Genomic DNA, 21,426 nt, shown 5'->3' with positions numbered 1-21,426 from the left:
TTACCCCATCAAAGTTCAAACCATGGCTATTATTTTATAGCTTGTTAAAAAGTTGTTATTTCTTACCAAAACAAAAAATAGTTGTCAAGGAGAACGACGATATAGAATAATAAAATGAATAAATAAAAATAAAGAAGGATCGAGTCTAATATATCTTCTCAGGGGAATTCTTCCGAGGGGTGAAACAGTATTCAATGAATACCATGAAAGCATTATGGGGGTGTCCCAGACCCAAATCATTCGGACTTGAAATATAAATATTTTTATTAAAATATAATAAATTAATGTTTATTGATTGCTTAAAGGTGTTGCAGTGTGTTGTGAAACACAAGATTTTGATTTGTTCCAAAATCATGATATATATTAAACTGATCCTGCCATGTCAGCATAGCTCTCCTTGCAGGAAACTCTCTTCCTAATTTTCTGTTTTTTTTTTTTTATTTCACATAATTACCCATTAAACCAATAAGGAAATCACATATGCTTAACTATTTCCAACAACCATAAAGAAAGAGGGATTTGTTTTTCTAATGTTTAGCCAAGTGGCACCACTTTCCCCCACTTCTTCCTAAATTGTCTCTATTGGAAAAAGAAAATTATTGGTTAGTTTAAATTAGAAATTATAAGATAAATTAGTATAATTATGTAAGTAAACCATTTAAAAAGAAAATAAATTATTTAATAAAAATTTAAATAAATTTGAATAAATTTTCAAAATTACACAAGTGCAATAAATTTTCCAAAATTTTCATAAAATTACATTTTTGAATATTAAAGACAATTTAGTATACTTTTAGAAATTTACCATGTGGTTGCTATTCAATATATCATTTTGATCATTTATATCCTCAAATTGAATATTGGGTTGACGGGGACAATGCTTTCAAAACTGGATCAAACCAAATGGTTAGACTGGAAAAATTGGGAACTGGACACCGTTTCACCTCAAAACAGCTTTTTGTCCAAAAATCGTTTATTTGATTAGCGAACCGCTGACCTGGGCAGTCGAACTGTCAACCCAGACAACAATTTTTTGCCTTTTTTTTGTTTTTCTAATTTTTTATTATTTTTTTTGTTAGAGCATGTCATCCGTTTGGACCGAACAGTCGAACCATTCGACCCCAGAATGGTTCTCTATCCGGTCCAATTTTAAAAACCTTGGATGGGGAGTGGGTGCTTTGCCTTGAGCTTGGCTTGGTTTGCGGCATGGCCTGGCCCAAGGCCCCGCTCATGGACCAGCCTGACCCACGGCACAGCACGGGCCCGTGTGGGCTTGGGCTGTGGTTCGTACCGAATTGACCCCCCAAACTATCCTAGAGGAGGGAGGCACGACTTGGAACACCTCATGGGCCAACATGGCACGACTCGCACTTTGTACGGGCCACATGCGGGTCATGTCGTGTCGACCCAGCACGACCCAATTTACACCTCTACTTGAACTTACCCAATACTAGGACAAGGCAGGGAAATTCGAGGATTCTCCATCCTTGATGAGGAGTGGGGTACCTTGCCCCTGAACTCGCCTGACATTGAGGAGTTGTTACCTTGTCCTAAACCCGCGTGACATTGGGGACAAGGCGAAGATGGAGTAGAGTGTCTTGACTATGGGGCAGGGAAAGGGATGGGGTGCCCTGCCCTGAACCCACCCCGTTGTCATTCCTATATAATTGTTAATTATTAGTGGAATTAATAAAAATGTTAGCTTTTATAATTATTTTTACTTATTTAAAGTTAATCAAAATTTCATTTAAAAATGATAAAAAGAATAAAAATTATTAAAATTACTACAAATTATTAATAAAACTAAATTTATTAAAAAATATTTGTTCATATTAAATTAACAACAATTATTTTTTATAAATCAACATTAAATGAAAAATAAAATTATTAAATCTTTCAGATTTTCCTGTGCATCGCATGGGTCCCTGCTAGTATATATATTGAAAGAAGGAAGTTTAGGAAATTTCTCCTTTTTTTGATTTTTGATTTTTTAATTCCATGTCATTTTTTAAATAACCAATAAGATGTTTTCCTTCCCCATAAAAAAATTACCAAAAATCTCTCTCACTCTCTCTCTCTCCACACGTCCTCTCCCAAAATTTCTCCTAAACTACCTCCCCACTTTATCCTAAATTATCTATGATTCATATGTATCTTCTCCCCCACTTTTTATCTATATTTATCCAAAGAAAGTTTAAATTAAAAAAAATTAAGAATTATTTAAATTATCAATGAAATTATATAGTAAATTTAAAATATTTATTAAAAACATAAAAAATAATTTTAATAGATTTAATAATATTCATATTATTAATAATTTTATATTTTTACAAAATTCATCATGAAATTATGTACAAATTGTAATAAATTATATTTTTTGGATCATCCAATTTAAATGTTATTCAAATAATAAAAATTTAACAGTAAAAAATAAAATATTATTTAAATATTCCAATAACTAAATATCTTAAATAAAAAATAATAAAATAGCTAAATAGTTATATAACAAAATATTTAATATTATGTAATAGCTTTAAAATATTTTATATATTATTTAAATATTTAAGAAAAATACATATTTTAAATAATGAAATATTTAACATAACTACATTTTAAATAGTTAAAATAATGAAATTATAAAATAAATTTAAAAAAAATCTTAAAATTAGAAAAATTAATAATGAAATTATGTAATAATAGTATAGACTATAATTTTAAGGATTATTAAATTCAATAAATAATTAGTATTTTAACATTTAAATAATGTTATTATTTAAATAACTAATTTCGCATATATCAATTAATAATTCAAGAAAATAACTTTCAAAAAAATATTTATTAATAATAATTTTAAACTCTTAATCTATATTTATTATATAATTATATATACTAAAATTACTATTTATTGTATTTCAATAATTATTTATTTTTTTGTGATAAGCATATTTTCAATAATTATGTATAAATTTATTTTTGTTTTTATATTTAATAGAAAGCTTTCAATAATTATTGGAGATTAAACTATTATTATTTATTAGAGATTAGAATATTAATTTAGCTGAAGTCGAGAATGTTCTTGGGTTGGTTCGGTTCGATTGTAGGTTGTTTAGCCAACCAAATCAACCTAGTCAGGTTGGGGAGTTGGTCGCCCGAAATCGACTAATCATTTGTTAAAACTAGCTCACTCGGATTGTAGTGGTTTGGGTCAATTTTTTGTTTGGTTTGTTTGTTCAAATTATTTAAACTTAAAAAAATAAATTTAAATTTTAAAAATTACAATAACATTATTAAAAAATAAAATTTAAAATAAATTTATGATCTAAAATATCTTAGACTAAGAAATATGGGAAATTTCCCACTTTCTTATATTAAAAATTATATTTAAAATATAAAATATCAATATATATGCAATGGCGAAGCCAAGAATTTTCTTTTTTTTTTTTTTTTTTGGGGGGGGGCAAGTTGAACAAGAAAATGAGATAGGGAGTAGAAGTAGGGTATAGGGAAAATGGTTTGAAAAGGTTTGAATCTATTACATATTTTTAAAGAAAAAATAAACAATTTCATTTTTTTTTTATTTTAGGGGTTGGACTTGGAGAATTAGCGTATGATCATTTACATTTTAATTCAAGTTTTAGGGGGCCAAGGAACCCCCACCAGTATATATATAGGAAATTATTGAACCAAAGCTAACCAAAAATATTAGAAAATTGACTAACTCAGGTCGAGTTAATCGGGTTGGTCAGTTTCATCAATTTGATGAACAACTTGTTATTTTTGTATTGTAGAAAATTTATTAAAAGTAGTATATAAAATATAAATAATTATTAATTATTTAAAAAGTTAAAAATATAAAATATTTATATACTCTTATGTGTTTCGATTGTTTATCTTCCGCTTAACAAATCCCATGCATTGCACGGGTCCCCGCTAGTATACAATAAAAGAAACCATTGGAAATTTAACTTTGGAAAATCTATAGTAAGCATTTTATTTAATATTCAAATATCAATTACTAAAGGTAACCGTTACAATTGCAATTCCCCCAGCTGATAAAGTTGAATTGCAGAAACCATTGCTGCCCTTCACTAGTGATGATACTAGAAAGGGGCATCATCGTCATTTTAAGCCTTTATCCCAACTATATGGGATTGGTTACATAAATCCAGTTTTGCCATTCTGATCTCTTCAGTGCCAATTCCCAGAGTCACCAACTAAAATTAGAACAAAGGATCATCAATACATTTCATCATCATCATTATCATCATTCTATTAAACTTTGCATCAGTACAAGCTAGTAGTAAAATCAAATACTCAATCTTCTATGCTACTTTCTTCTCTTTCTTTACATGTGATTTCTAGTACAAAAGTATCTCACTAAGGATGGTGCCTGTCATTACAATACCTGTAACAAAGCCCATAATCACTTCAAATGAATTAAGGTAGACAAGTTAATGCAACTAAATTGTTAATTAAGATACATATATTTAAACCTATTCATGGGTCGGGCCGGAACGGGCTTGGGCCGGGCTTTCACTCTGGATTAACAGAATTTTTTAAGGCCCGAGCTCGAGCCTGGCCCAACCATCGGGCCTGCAACTTGGGCCCAAGCCCGGCCCTCATAAAAAGCCCAAAGCCCGGGCCTGGGCCCAAGTCCAAAATTTAGCCCATACTGTTAGCGGCTGAATAGAGAGAGAGAGATTATAAAGAAAAGAATAAAAAATGTATATATATTAAATTATAAATATATATTTTAATAAATATTATATTATTTATATATTTTATATAATATATAAAATACATTTTATATATTTTATAAAATATATAATGCTGAGTTAGGTCGGGCCGGGATTTTTTGACAAATCCCGAGCCTGGCCCGAAACACAGTCGGGCTTATTGTGTTAGGCCCGAGGTCAGGCCCGCAAATCTAATTACATGACCAAGCCTGACCGGGGTGCGGGCCGGGCCATTGGGCTACCCGGACCATGAACAGGTCTACATATATTTGAATTTGACATAATTTTCAAGGCACCAAGACAAGGCTAGGCGACCATGGGGCACCTCACCCAGGTGCCTAGGCGGGCACCTAGGCCTCACCTAGGCGATGAAATCAGAAAATAGGAAGCCTACATGTTTCTACTCCTCATGAGCTAGTTACTTGGTTTTATACATTAACCTACAAACCTCTAAACTAAATTGTCTGCTTATGATTCTTGCAGTCATGCTTAAAGTATGCAACATAGAATATTAGAAATAGAAATTTGGACTTAAAAGAAAAAGAACTTAAGGAGAATACAGTGAGGTGGAGGCCCTGTTTTAGACCGAAAAAAAGAAAAAAGAACAAGGGGCTCCACTGCTGTTTTAGACCAAGAAACTGGGGAAACACAACAGAGAAGAAAATGAAAAGAAAGGGGCAGATCCCCTGTTTCAGACCACCAATGAAGGGGAAAATGACGAAAAAACACAGAGAAATGAAGAAGAAACGGTGGTGGAACCCCTGTTCCAGATCACCTTCGAGGAGGAAAAAAGTGCAGGTAAATGAATAAGATCAAAAGGGTGAAGAGTGATGATGTGTGTGAAACAAACCTGACCGGACAGCTTCCCCTCTTCTATTCAATTTTGAAAATACAACCCTAAAAAGACAAAAGGTTTGCTAGTATTCTTTTAATTAAAAGAGTGATAATGTGTGATAAGTCCTATTATAATAATAAAACAAACCAATAAAAATTATTTGCAGCAAAAAAAAAGTAAAAGACAACATAAAATATTAAATGATCAATGTATTGAGGGTTGTAATAATATGTCTTGCAGTTGCATCTAGGCGCCTGCCTTGGAGTTAAGCGCCACCTAATCGCCTAGGCGTGCACCTTATTCAAATTTGCATGGCGTTGGGCAAGGCGATGGTTTAAAACTGCCTAGTCGCCTATATCAACCCCTGACCTTATCTATAGTTACCAACATAATTGCATTCAAACAGCATTGCTATTCTAATAAAAGATAAGGATTCCAAAGGCTTAGTTTGAAAAGAGTACAAATACAATTAAATATATATAGTATAAATACATATAAAATAATACAAAATACAAAATTTTGTACTCTACATATATGTATTTGTACTCCTTCAAAATTGAGTCAAAAGAAAAAAATTAGAAAGGTGGTATAGGATTTGCATCACCCACCATAGTGAGCTGGGACTTGGGAGAAGCCAACAATGGTGATGATGCTAAGACTTGTGTAATATAAGGCATGACAGAGTCAAAGCCAATAATCAAAGAGAACAAAAAAAGATAAATGATTAGGATTTTCCATATGCATGTATTGGATACAATTTATACAATTACATACAATGATACAAAATGATGTCATCTGAACCCAATGTTTTAGAAGCGCAAGGCGCAAAAAGCCTAAGGGCCAATTTGTGTTGGAGGCGCAAGGCGAGGCATGTGCCTTTTTAAGCAAGGTGCAAAACTATAAAATAAAGGCTAAAAATTAAAAAAAAATCAGAAAATTCAAGAAAATGACAAAAAATTTAAAAAATATTAGACATAATGTTAATAAAAAAATATAAACTAAAATTTTAAAATAAATGTTTAAAAAAAAACCTATTATCTAAAATTAAAATACATAAACATAACATGTAAAGCGTATTCAAATGAAAATTTAAAAATAAAAGCAAACATATAAAGCATTTTCAAGCATGTAAAACTGACAATCTCTTTTTTTTTTTCCTTAATTGCATTACTTCAAGTAACTAATGTGATATAAAACATATTGCATTCTTGATTCAAGAGTCGCATTTGTACCACGCCCCTTGAGGCAAGCCCGGACAAGCCTATGTTAGGGTTTGAAAATCTTATTTCTCACATAAAAAACAATGGTTTTATGACTTTCATTACCTTTTAAGAAGATATTTTATTGCAATGAATGAATGAACAACATTAGCAAATAGGGGGTTCTTGGAGCTTCAGTAAGCAAGCAAAGCGATACTCAAAAGAAAGCAAAAAAAGTGCAAAATTTTAAAAAGGCGCACGCCTGGGCTGAGGCACATCAGACATACGCCTAAGACCTAGACAAGGTGCATACCCCAAAATGCGTCTCGCTTGTGCACCTAGGCGTGCCTTTTAAATCACTGTCTGAACCAAGTAGAAACAAAGGGGTTGCTTCGGTTAATGGACATTAAAAGGCCATTACCCAATGTTAGTACCATCTATATGTAGTTTTAGGAGGGATAGACTGGGTACGGTCCTAACCTTTGACATTTTTTTTCCTCACGAAGTGGCTATGGATAATGAACATAAAGGTAATAAATGCAAAACTATGATTTCTGAGAGATTAACTTGACATAATACAAGCATATATATGAGGAGATAAGATTAAATGAGCCAGCAGATTCTTCAAAGCAACCATTTTGGTCATATTCCACAAGTCAAAGATTGAGAGGATTCAGTAGAATGTTTTCCTAAAAATTATAGGTGGATGGATAAAGAGGTGATGGGTCTTTATTTTCAATAGAATCACCACATAATGAGGGTTGCTGACTTGAGGATACAAACGTGGTTCAGGCCAAAAGCTAAAGGAAAAGGAATAAGAATTATATGACAAAGACAACAATAAAGAACCTACAGCATATGCATCATGAAAGGACATACCAAGAATATGATCATTTTAGCCAATCATATTCATGTTATCTGTTTAATCTTTTATTTTTTATCAATAAAATGTGTTTAACAAGACTCGAACCCATGACCTCTTATTTTCATACATTGCTTAATTACCACTAATTCACCTAATTATTTGTCTCTTTCATCTTTTATTTTCTCCCTATTTTTCATGCTGTTATTAATCTTATGTGATTTTTTACATGGACATTTAGGTGGTATGTTGTTATTCAGTAGGTCTATGGTATGTTACTTGTCATCAGTCATGAGTTTTTTATGTTAGCCTAATTTACTTAAGCTTACTTATTAAAGCCGTTTTATGCTTTGGAGGGGACTTGTGAGTTGTTATATGTCCATGAGTCCACCCGTGTTGACTCTCCAAAATACGTACCAGACTCAGTTACAGTGCTAATTAGGTGGACTAACTAAAATATATACCTGCTGCTTCAACTCTCCAAAATTATGAGTCCTCACTTTAAATGCCTCACGCAACAATGATACCACCATAGTATTTGTATTTTCACAATTCATATTTGATGCAGCGCGATCCGGACATTTTTAGATGGCGGAAACCTGGCTCCTATCTGGTGATAGACGGTACCTGAGAAGAAGAGGGAGGTGAAGAATTCCCGAGGAGCTAGTCCGGCGGGAACACTCCGATGCTTAAGTTAGAACTCTGAAAGAACTGTAGAGAATGCAAAGAGAGAGCTAAGAGTGCAGATGGCGCAAGTTCAGTACCTTTGCTCCTTAGGGATCGAGGTCCTTTTATATTGAAGTTCTGTCAAATCAGGCGTAATCGCCTCTGCCACAGCCGTTACTACCAGAGCTGAGGTGGCGGGTGTAGGCAGTCGTTGCAGGGTACGGACCTGTCAGGCGTGCCACATCTTTCAGAAATGGCAGGCACGACACTGCCTGACGAGGGACGTGGGCGCAACCTCCAGATTCGGTAGGTACTGTTGTCAAACAGATCTTTCCTGCAGGTTGTCGAGCTACTATGCACCAAGATACCTCAGGCCGAGCTACCTTACACCGAGGTGCTGGGGGTGCGCCGAGATGCTTATGCTTGAGGCGAGCCTTAGGCAAGTATGGACAAGAGTGTTAATGGTGTTGGCCCAAAGTGTTTCCACTTCGGAATACTTAGCCGCAGGTCGGGGTGTTCCCTTCTTAGGAATGAAGAGTTCGGGGCTCATTGGGAGGAGCTTGGGTCTTAAGAGGAGTTCGGGACTCCTCGCTTGGAGGGAGCTCGGGGTGTTCCTCCCTTAGAGGGAATTCGGTGTAAGCTGGGTGTTACTTCCCGGCGAGTTTCCACATACACCGAGTTGTCCGGCTGGGCTCTGACGAATTCGTTACGCCGAGTTATGGTCAGGATGTCATGCTGAGTCGTTACTTATGCCAGGTCATGTCCACGTGTCCCCATGCTATGAGGTCGGGCCAAATCACCCTCCATCAATATTTAACTTATGATCCACTATTTTGTCATCATCGTCATCATCAAAGTCTCATCCCATCTACATGGGGTTGGTTACATGAATCCTGTTTGGTGCCATATCCGATTGTTAAACCATTATTTATTGGATCAGCTCCAGGGGAAACACCACTTCAACGGGGTGGTGCAGACTTCCAGAATACGACAGATTCAGGTAATCTTGTAATGGTTCTTACTTTCAACTTGTTAGGTTGCTACTGACGTGGCTTCCAGTAGACCAATACCCCTTTTCTTTCTTCTAGAATACACTTGTTGAATTGCTGCTTTGGTCATTGTATCACTTGAGCTCCTAACAGATCATTTCTAATAAACATTGAAATTAGGAAAACGATGAAAAATGCTATGACAAATGGGCAAAGACTGTCAGTTTAAATTGTAAATTGTAACTTAACTATTTAAGTTGTTATACTTAGTTCTATGAATTTTAAGAATATAAAAAGGCCATTACCCAATGTTGGCCCTAGCTATCTGAGATCTTGGGAGGGATAGGCTGGATATGGTTCTAACCTTTGGAATTTTTTTTACAGAGTGACCATTCTCAGACTCGAACCTTCTTTCTCACATTTGCCACTCTGAAATTTTACCACTACACCAAGTAATGGCCTCTTAATTTTAGGAACAATATAAAAAAATCATAATATATAATGAAATAGTATCTATGTGAAACTGTCCATGAATCCTACTTTTTTGGGTTCACCAAGTTGGACTCCTGGGCATGTGTCAGCATGTTTGTGTTCATGCAACAGTGGTTTTTAGCTCAACTCAGTTAAACATCTAGATGAAGCAAACAGAGAGAGTCTGGTTCCAATCCAACTGAGTCTGACCAGTCAGTCAGAATTAGTAACTCTAACAGAGTGATAACAGAAAATATGGACTCCTAGTGGTTTCCCTGCCTTTCCCTACCTTTTCTTTCAATCCAAACACAACCTTAGTGGTTCTGTAATTTACAGAAAAAAGTGACAACTCAACAATGATAATGTTAGTTTAAGCATTGGGATAAAAGGAAAAAAAAATGCAAATCATTTGAGTCCAATAAAAACTAGGGGTCTAGAACGATGCAGCATTAATCATTGATTGACAATAGGATCCCAAGACCATATCATATCTTAGAGAAGATGGGATGAATGGCCCATAGGCTGTTTATCCTTCTTGATCCCATGACCATATCATATCTGTAGAGAAGATGGGCTGAATGACCCATAGCTTGTTTATCCTTCTTTATTTTTTATGTTCTTTGTTGTAATGGGCTTTAATCTAGGCTTTATTCTTTCTTGTATTATGTTTTCTTAATTTTCTGCCCAACTAGGGGCCTCTCTATAAATTATTAAAGTTTAACTTAATGAAATGGAATTAGGGATGTAAGAGAGAAGGTTATGTTAGAAAATCTCTCTCTCTGAACCCTAGTTGCTGCCACCTTCTTCTTCTTCTTCTTCTCTCTTCTTGAAACCTGATTTCTGCTACTTTCTTTTGATTTTCTACAACTTTTTAAATAGTCATTTTCTTTTCAAAATGTTGTTTTTCTTCTTGGTATCAGAGCAGGCTCGACTTTTCCCTCTTTTCACCTCTTTTTTCCCATACACAGTGTGTATGGAGAATTGAATCGTATGAATAGTTAAAGAAACCTAGTTCAGCCCAATTGTTAGTGGTTTCTAGAGAGAAGGGGACTGGTTTTGTCGTCCTCCTGACAGATTCAAGTTTGTTGCCCAAAACCCTCATTTTTTGGAGAAATTTGATTGCGGGCCCCACAAGGAGTTTGACTTGGGCACTCAGTGATTGAAGGTCTTCTCATCCTTCATCTTGAAGATCGAATCAAGTTGATTGGTGTTCTGTGAAGTCTACAAGGAGCAGCTGAGATTTCTCTATTTCTTCCTGCTTCCAAGTGTGAAGTAGGTAGTTGGTACGGCTGCATAGAGGTTGGCTCACAACACAGTTTTTGTTCTGTCTTCATTTGTTATTATTCGAAGTTGTTAGAAGTTATTTTCGAAGTATTTAAGAAGATGAACCCTTCAAAAGTTGAAAACAAGCATGTTGCTGAATCTGGACAGGTTCTGGGAGCCTCTATAGACTCTCTACTGGCTGTGACCACAGTCAAGCTGGATGGAACTAATTATCTGGCTTGGTTACAATCAGTAAAAATTCATATCTACAGTAGAGGAAAATGGGGTTTTATCTCCGAGAGCAAGAAGGCTCCTTCGGAAGATGATCATCATATGAAAAATGGATGCAAGAAAATTATACTGTTATTGGATGGCTTGTGAACTCAATGCAACCGTAGATTAATCAGTACTATTTGTAGATGTAAAAAATGCATTTCTGAATGGAGAGTTACATGATGAGGTCTATATGTCTCTTCCTCCAGGGATGTATAAAACAGATATGAAATGGAAGGTTTGCAGGCTGAAGAAATCTCTTTATGGACTTAAACAGTCTCCTAGAGCATGGTTTGAAAGGTTTAGGGATGCCCTTGTTAGCTTTGGCTATGTACAAACATAGTTTGATCGTACCCTCTTTGTGAAGAGGAGAAGATCATTGGCCATTTACCTGATTGTGTATGTTGATGATATTGTTGTGATTAGTAATGATGTATCAGTGATTAATGATCTCAAATCTTTCCTTCATACAGAGTTTGAGATCAAAGATCTGGGGGAATTGAGATACTCTCTTGGCATAGAAGTTGCTAGATCCAAAGATGGGATACTTATCTCTCAAAGAAAGTATGTACTTGATTTGCAATTTGAAATAGAGAAGATGGGTGCTAAACCAGTTGCCACTCCTATTGATATGAGTCATAAACTCTCTGCTTCAGATGGAATATTGTTGAATGATAAGGGAGTCTTCCAGAGGCTACTTGGAAAACTTCTCTATCTATGCATAACTCGGCCAGACATTGCATATGTTGTCAGTTGCATTAGTTAGTTCATGCATGCTCCCAGGGATACTCACATGGCAGCAGCAGGGTGGATTCTGTGTTATTTGAAGAGTTCCCTTAGAAAGGGAATTCTATTTGCTAAGCATGGCCATATGAAACCTGGAACCTACACAAATGCTGATTGGGTCGGAAACATTGATGACAGAAGATCTACCTCTAGGTACTGTAGTTTGGTAGCAGGTAATATTGTTTCTTGGAGAAACAAGAAACAATTAGTTGTTGCCTGGTCTTCAACCGAAGCTGAATACAGAGCCATGGCTCATGGAGTTTCTGAACTACTGTGGCTTAAATCCTTGATGGAAGAACTGGGTATTGAGCATGATAAGCCAATGATGTTATGTTGTGATAATCAGGCTTCTATCAACATTGCTCACAATCCAGTGCAACATGACAGAACTAAACATATTGGAGTTGACAGACACTTCATTCAAGAAAGAGTGGCTTCTAGAGAAGTTTATCTACCTTTCATCACTTCTAAAGGACAGTTAGCTGATTTCCTCACCAAGGGCATTCTCAAGGCTAAACTTCAGCATGATACTAGCAAACTTGGCATGATTGACATCTTTGCTCAGTTTAAGGGGGAGTATAGAGAAGATGGGCCGAATGGCCCATAGGTTGTTTATCCTTCTTTATTTTTTATGTTATTTGCTGTAATGGGCCTTAATCTCGGCATTTTTCTTTCTTGTGTTATGTTTTTTAATTTTGCTGCCCAACTAGGGGCCTTTCCATAAATTATTAAAGTTTAACTTAATGAAATGGAATAAGGGGTGTAAGAGAGAAGGTTATATTCGAAAATCTCTCTCTTTGAACCCCAACTGCCGCCACCTTCTTCTTCTTCTTCTCTTTCCTTGAAACTTGATTTCTGCTACTTTCTTTTGATTTTCTGCAACTTTTTAAATAGCCCTTTCTTTTCAAAAAGTTGTTTTTCTTCTATATCAATTCTAATTTAAACTACACAAAAAAAAAGTAATAAGTAGAATAGAAAGAGGAAAATGAGGGTCAATTTTCTGTTCATGCACATGACAAACAGTAACCTCCAAAACAGTGGTTAATGCTGGTGGTGGAATGAGCAGCCTAGTAACCTCTGGAGGAGAATTATTTTGGCTAAATATGGAATGGGCAACAACAACTGGGACCCTCCATAAGCAAATACAACGTACGGGTGTGCACCATGGAGATGCATTCAGAAATCCTTGGGTGAATTCAGAAAAGGAATTAGATTTTAAGGATGGCTCTGGAATAAAATTTCAGCAGGATATATGGTGTGGAAACCAACCTCTTAAAGAAGCTTTTCCAAATTTGTATGAAATTAGCACAAGAGAGCGAATGCAGGATAGCTGATGTTTATTGCCATCAGGGGGAGTCAGGTGAATGGAAATCCATTTTCAGAAGGGGTCTAAATGATTGGGAGGTTGGGTCGTGGATGGATCTGATGCAAAAAAATAAATGCTATTAGAACCTTTAAGAGAAGACAGAGACAAGAAAATGGAGATGGGAAAGATCTGGTCAGTTTTTGGTGAAATATTTTTATAAATTATAAGCATCCAGAGTCTGGATAGATTTCCAATGGAAAGAATTTGGAAAACTGCATCTCCTATGAAAGTGGCCTTTTTCTTATGGACTGCCATGCTCAGAAAATGCTTAACAGTGGACAACCTAAATAGAAGAGGTATGGGGATAGAAGATAGCATATGCCAAATGTGTGGGGGTGGAGTCAGAATCAGTGATCACCTCTTTATACATTTTTTTATGAATATCATCTTTTTAAACATTGCAAATTTGCAAGGAGCCTATGTAACAGGGTATTGAGTGCTGTGGGGTTGCAGTTCTATTTTCCATCAAATTTGGAAGCTCTCCTATGGAGTTGGCAGGTGTGGAGCTTAAGTAAGAAAGGAAAGGTTATTTGGGGAGTGGTGCCTTTGGCTATAACTTTGTGAATTTGGAATAAAAGAAATGCAAGAATTTTTTACAACAAATGCAATTCAGACGACACTGTATATAACATATTAAATTTGAGGTTTAACTGCATTTATTCTTCGCATCAGATTGGGTCATGGATGGATCTGATACAATATTGGGAGATTGGGTTGTGATTTGTGAATGGATCTTATCCTAAAATTTTCAAAATGAAATGAATTTTATGAATCCTTAGTATCTTGAAATTTAAAACTAAGACAAGTATAAGGCAGCATATAATTAAACATATTAATCACTTTTCATAATAACAGAAGAATATAACTTCAAGGTACACTTACAGCTCTCCCATATCTGTAGGGCCCTTGCAAAGAAAAAAAAGGGCATGTTCAGAAGTCTGTGACAGATGATTTTTGTGCTGCATTAGTTACAAAGCTTAAAATACAAACAAATAGAGTGAAGGACAAAGCATGGACAGGATGAGAAAGAGCAAGCAGTAATCATATACAAAACTTCAAAAAGAACTGGATCAATCTGTCCAACCAAAATACTGGGTGCTACAGCACAGTATCTAAAAAAGCAGTAGTAAGGGAAAAGAGAGTAGATCCCCTTGGAGAAAACAGATTGCAACCTTGAATTGTGATATCATGCAAGGATATCTAGTCCACCCCTCCCAAGGCCCTAGATAGCTGGGGTAAGGACTGGACATATTCAGAGCATTGCTATAAAAAACATTATTTACATAAAAAAGGTCTAGGTAGAAGAGTACCAACTCCAGTGCAAATTATGCAAATAGAGCTTATAGGTCTTACTCTCTACTTTGCTGCACACAAGGTAAAAGGACTACCATAGAAGGAGGCCCATAAGTTTAACAAAATTGGACGCAAGTGTATATTTCTAAAAGTTCAGGGTACTAATGTCGCACTTGAAAATTCAGGCGCATAAGTCACTACCCCCAAAGTATAGGGTACCTATTTATAAGTGCACTACTATGCACATATGCAAGTAAAAATAAAATGATAAAAAGTTGAAAAAACATTTAACTTATTGATTGGATTTAAAGATTAAAATATTCGGAAACTACTGTTTTTTATCGGTGAAAGAAAATTCCATGAAAATGAGGAAAAAATACAGATTATGAGTAGCCTCAGCTACCCCACTAAAACTTGAAGTGTCAACTATCAATTTTGATTTTTCATCTTACAACTGAGCCCAAAAACAATGAGCCCTGCTAGCCCTTTGGATAGATTTTTAATTTTCTTGTTTTCATTTCTGAAGAGTCAGGGTCTTTTTTCAACTTGCTTTAGCCAGCTTATCGCCACTTTGGAATCGCCTTCCACAACAAGCTTTCTCACCCCTATATCCTTGGTTTTTTGTGCCTTTATCCCAGCAGTACTGGAATCTCCCATTCCAATAGGGCCCAAGTACAGTCCCAATACAATCCCCTTGTCGTTTTTAAGACTTCACATTATATGATACTATTAAAATATTTTAATTTAATTTCTATAGCCCGGTCATGAAACCAAGGCAATTATGAGCATTATATAGTAAAGATAAATATAAAAGAAAATAGTTAAAATTTTATAAATTAACTGCACGGATAACCAAGACAATGTTTTTTCCTTCCATATATAGAAAACATCTTTGGTAATAGAAAGACAAGACGTTATTAAATAAAGGGTGGTGGTCACAACTTGCCTATGAATTGATACGCTAAATCAATAAAATTTTAAAACACTGATCTTCATGGAAGAACTAGGGCTAGAGCCTACATGACTAAACTAAAAACTTTTTACCGGTTGAAATACTGGCAATTCTTTCATTAATGAAATTCATGTCGCGTGGTCAATTTCTTTATTTTCCTTCAAAAATGTGTAGATATCATCGACACCAAATAATTATAGTGTTTAAAGAATAAATACGAAGATTCAGCAAGCGCTATTTCGTTCGAAAAAAAAAAAAATCTGGCGAGAAAATTGGATGGGTTGTCAGAAATCTAAGTTTGTGACAATGTGAAACAGCAACAAAGATCCATAACAAGTATATACGCCTACAAAGACCGATATCAACAATGAATCACAAATCAAGATGTGACAGTTAGTTCTTCAATTCTTTTAAACATTTCATTTATGCTATGTTTAGTTTGAAGCAAAGAGTAGGGAATATTTTTTTAAGTCTAGGTTTTATGAGGAATATTTTTTCCTAAAATGGGACGGGAGGATCACCTATGGAACTTTGACAGTGGTGGAAGCGGAAACAATGCAATAACTAACGAGCTTTTTTAGAGGAAGAATTTGCCGGTCACTGAGTGATCCCAAAATGCAGCTCAAATCCGTCCCAAAGAGCTCCATCACCATTCCAGTCCAATTGATCGACCACAACAGTCAATAAAAATCATTCATTCATCTCACCAGTCACCACCTTGATTCCTAAAAGTTACCCTTAGCCTATAATTTTGAAAGTGGCTAACTTTTCTTAAAAAATATTAAATAAGGGCAGAAATATTGCTTATCTTTTCTTATTCTTCTTCTCTGCATTGCATTTGAGTTGTTCCAAACTTGGAGCAACGCTGCTATGAGTTCTTCAGAAGTAGTTAGAAGAAAACTTGAAACACCATACCAAGTACATAGATAGGCAGTTTGGTTCCAACTACTAAATCTGTTATAACTTAGAAGTATCTGAAGCAGTTTTGATATGCTATTAAAGAATGGAAATCGGGATTGGAAGAGGTCTGCGAGTATGCTAAGTGGAGAAGCGAGATACACAGAACAAAAATGCAAAAACGCAAGAATGGGTTTTGTTGCAGCAAACCAACAACTACAAGAGTGAATAAAGAAATAGAGATTTGTTTGGTGGTTTTGACTTTGGAGGAGGGAGATGAATAATGTTTTTGCTTATACAATATTTAAAAAAGAAAACATATCTTATATATATATATATTAAAGCGAAAGGAGAAAGCAAAAACACTTCATACGTATGAAATCTTTCAATTGCATTATCCGGCCAGCTGAAAATGAAATATGTCATTGCATGTGTGATACATATTATTACATGAGAGGACACCTTTCTGCCTTTATCTTTGTATGATTCACATGTTTCCCCTCTCTTCCTTCTCTGTCTTTCTTTCTACTCTCTCAATCTCTTTCTCCCTCCTTTTCCCCTTCCTCCCTCTCTCTTGAACTCTTTCCCGTCACCTCTCTCCTTCTCTTTGATTTGAACCCGTTTCCTGTGTGAAAGCCTTTGGACCTTTCATTATGTATCAACCGAATTTAATTTCCTCTTCTTTTTTAATTTCTCTTCTCTCTCATTAATATCAATTTTAATTCTTAAAGTTTGAGACATCACTAAATGCTAATATAATTTAATTAAATGTTCATTTAAGTTATAAGTTATCTTTAGTTACAACATTTAATATGTCATTAAATGTTATTTAAGTGAAATAACTTGTTAAAAATCACAAATCAAAGTTAACAAGTTTTGAAACCAAGTCATTTGCTTATAACAATAAGCAATTAACCATTATACCAACCTTAATTACTTATTAAAACAACATGTTTTTTATACTTAAAGTAATCTTTATTGCTTTGGTTGCTTTGATGGAAGTTTCCCAACAAATGCTATAAATTTGATTATTAATATTTATATAATAATAAGATGAATACAAGTTATATTTATTTATTAAAAATTAAGGTATATATTAACTTGTATACATAATAAATATTATCTAAATCTATATATAATAAATATTAACTAATAAATGATTTCAAAAAAATATTAACTAATAAATATTACTATATATACACACACATTTTAGTTCTTCTATTTTTTTTTCAATAACTACTAATTATATCCCGATATCTTATATAAATCATTAAAGAATGCTTTTTATGTTTAAATAAATTAGTTATACTCACATAAAACTCATTTTTATTATGGTTCATATTTTTAAGGATTTTTTTTTTTGATTTTCTAATGTATCCGTGAATATCTTGATTTTTCGTCTATATCTATACATTTCCAAAGCGTATCTCAATATGTCTCTTAAAATTATCTTTCTGATACACCTTGCATTTCCAATACTTTGAATGTTGCCTCCACGGCATTAGAAGTCCAACTCTCAAGAAGATGGGTTTCTCTAAAATAACCATGTTGTCTGCTTTATCCTAAAGGCTAAAGCTAGCACCCAACACTGCCATTTTAGCAAAACCCACTTTTAATTTAGCAACATAATAGAATGGGTTGTGTAGCCTCTAAGCTAGAGGGGGAAGAAGAAGGTATCTGCAATGCGTCGCTACAACTTGGCTGATGCGCATTGCAGATGCCTTCATTCTCTCTACGTCGTTGCAGTAGCAATAAGGCTTTTTGTTGCTCGCCATTCCTCTCCACCTTTGTCATTCCTCATCACCTTCCCTCCCCCTTGTCCTTCCTCACCCTCTACCGCCACCCATAATGTAATCTCCAACCCTATGTTTCTCTAGCAAGTACCATCAGAATCAACAGAAGAAGCCGCTGCCTGTCAGTCATCAGATTCTTCCAGTTGTTTAGACTCTTCAGAGACAAAGAGGGAGGAGGAAGCGAGAAGAGAAGAACAAGAAGAAGAACATGAGGTTTGCAGTATTTTTACTCAGAAATGCCACCACCACCATCCCCACAGAGGGATTTCAGGTGGGACTTCTTTAATCCATTCAACGGAGTGATGTTGAAAAAATATTTATTTTGTTGGTCAATTGTCCTAGTTTTTAGGAAAATTGTTATTAGTTGGAGCATTCCTGAACTAGTTTTCAACAAGTTTGTTAAGTGGTTGTGATTTTACCAAATTTTTAGCTTAGTGATTATTGGTTCCTATTTTTATGCTTCTATCTGTTGATATACGTGCCTATTTAAAGGCCATTTGTTTAATGAAATTATGCAGTGTGTTGTTTTCATTCACTAGATATTTCCTACTGTATTGCCTTCTCTTTGCAACAGTGGTATCAGAGCCACAAAAGTGAAAAAGGAAGAGTGCAATAGCAACAACTCTTTCTTTCATTGCAGCAGTAGTTTCTATGGCTTCTAAAAATTTTGTTCAACTTGCAATCCCACGCTTTGATGGTCATTATGATCATTGGAGCTTGCTGATGGGGTCCAAAGAATATTGGCAGGTTGTTGAAAGTGGCATAAAAGAGGCAGCAGCTGGAGTTGTTTTGACAGATGCACAAAAGATAGAACAGGAGGCACAAAAGCTAAAAGATTTGAAGGGAAAAAATTATCTCTTTCAAGCTATTGATCGTTCAATATTGGAAACAATTCTTTGCAAGGACACCTCCATGCAAATATGGGACTCCATGAAGAAGAAGTATCAAGGGAACACAAGGGCGAAGCGTGTGCAACTCCAAGCTCTTCGTAGAGAGTTTGAGGTTCTTCAAATGAAATTAGGGGAGTCAATTTCAGAGTATTTTTCGAGGACAATGGCAATTGCAAACAAGATGCGGATTCATGGAGAGAAGCTAGAGGATGTGACCATTGTTGAAAAGATCCTTCATTCAATGACACCCAGGTTTAATTTTGTGATTTGTTCTATTGAAGAGTCTAAAGACATTGATACTCTTTCAATAGATGAATTGCAAAACTCTTTGTTGGTTCATGAGCAGAAAATAACCCAGCAAGACAATGAAGAACAAGCACTGCAGGCAGCAACAAGTTCAAGAGGGCATGGAAAGGGTGGATGGAAAGGATGGATAGAAAGGCAAGAATACACACCAGAGACAAGGAGACAATAAAGGTGTTGAATCTCAAGGAAACTGGAAGGCTCATGATGCTCAGAGTTCAACAGGATCTAAACCAAAGTCAGCTGACAAATCCAAGGTGGAATGTTATCGTTGTCACAAGTATGGTCACTATCGCTCAGAATGTCATACAAATTTAAATAAACATCGAGGGGAAAGTTCTAACTTTGTAGAAAAGGAAAAAGAAGAAGTTTCTCTCCTAATGGTGTGTCATACTATGGAGGAAACTCACTCGAATTTATGGTAGCTGGATACGGGCTACAGCAACCATATGTGTGAAGACAAATCAATTTTCTCTGATTTGGATGAATCATTTCGATATACTGTTAAATTTGGTGATAACTCTAGAGTATTTGTTTTGGGAAAAGGAAGTGTTATAATTCAAACCAAAGGAAAGTCTCATTCTATTTCCAATGTGTTAATTGTTCTAAATCGAAAAACTAATCTGCTTAATGTTGGCCAGCTTCAAGAAAAGGGATATGAGGTTTCAATTAAGGATGGAGTTTGTCGAATCCAATATGAAAAGTTGGGTTTAATTGCCCAAGTAAAGATGACATCAAATCGGATGTTTCCTTTGTATCTCCATCACATTACCCACAAATGTCTCGCTGCAAAACTAAAAGACACAGCATGGCTATGGCATTTTCGCTATGGTGTGTATTCTTGCCTTTCCATCCACCCTTTCCATGCCCTCTTGAACTTGTTGCTGCCTGCAGTGCTTGTTCTTCATTGTCTTGCTGGGTTATTTTCTGCTCATGAACCAACAAAGAGTTTTGCAATTCATCTATTGAAAGAGTATCAATGTCTTTAGACTCTTCAATAGAACAAATCACAAAATTAAACCTGGGTGTCATTGAATGAAGGATCTTTTCAACAATGGTCACATCCTCTAGCTTCTCTCCATGAATCCGCATCTTGTTTGCAATTGCCATTGTCCTCGAAAAATACTCTGAAACTGACTCCCCTAACTTCATTTGAAGAACCTCAAACTCTCTACGAAGAGCTTGGAGTTGCACACGCTTCGCCCTTGTGTTCCCTTGATACTTCTTCTTCATGGAGTCCCATATTTGCATGGAGGTGTCCTTGCAAAGAATTGTTTCCAATATTGAACGATCAATAGCTTGAAAGAGATAATTTTTTCCCTTCAAATCTTTTAGTTTTTGTGCCTCCTGTTCTATCTTTTGTGCATCTGTCAAAACAACTCCAGCTGCTGCCTCTTTTATGCCACTTTCAACGACCTGCCAATATTCTTTGGACCTCAAGAAGTTCTCCATCAGCAAGCTCCAATGATCATAATGACCATCAAAGCGTGGGATTGCAGGTTGAACAAAATTTTCAGAAGCCATAGAAATTGTTGCTGCAATGAAAGAAAGAGTTGTTGTTGCTGCACTCTTCCTTTTTCACTTTTGTAGCTCTGATACCACTGTTGCAAAGAGAAGGCAATACAGTAGGAAATATCTGGTGAATGAAAACAACACACTGCGTAATTTCATTAAGCAAATGGTCAGAAGTTTAATGTACTTGATAGCAACACGACCTGATTTAATGTATGTTGTAAGTCTTATTAGCAGGTATATGGAGCAACCAGGTTCTACCCAGATTTCCTGCAACAATAATTCAGCAATTAAGCTCTCCAAAAATCCTGTTCTTCATGAAAGATGCAAGCACATAGAC

The sequence above is a fragment of the Nelumbo nucifera genome, chromosome 1 (genome assembly GCF_055504915.1).
Source record: "Nelumbo nucifera cultivar China Antique chromosome 1, China Antique-T2T, whole genome shotgun sequence".
Classification (NCBI taxonomy): domain Eukaryota; kingdom Viridiplantae; phylum Streptophyta; class Magnoliopsida; order Proteales; family Nelumbonaceae; genus Nelumbo; species Nelumbo nucifera.
The sequence above is the reverse complement of the archived record's forward strand: the minus strand, read 5'-3'. Positions refer to the sequence as shown.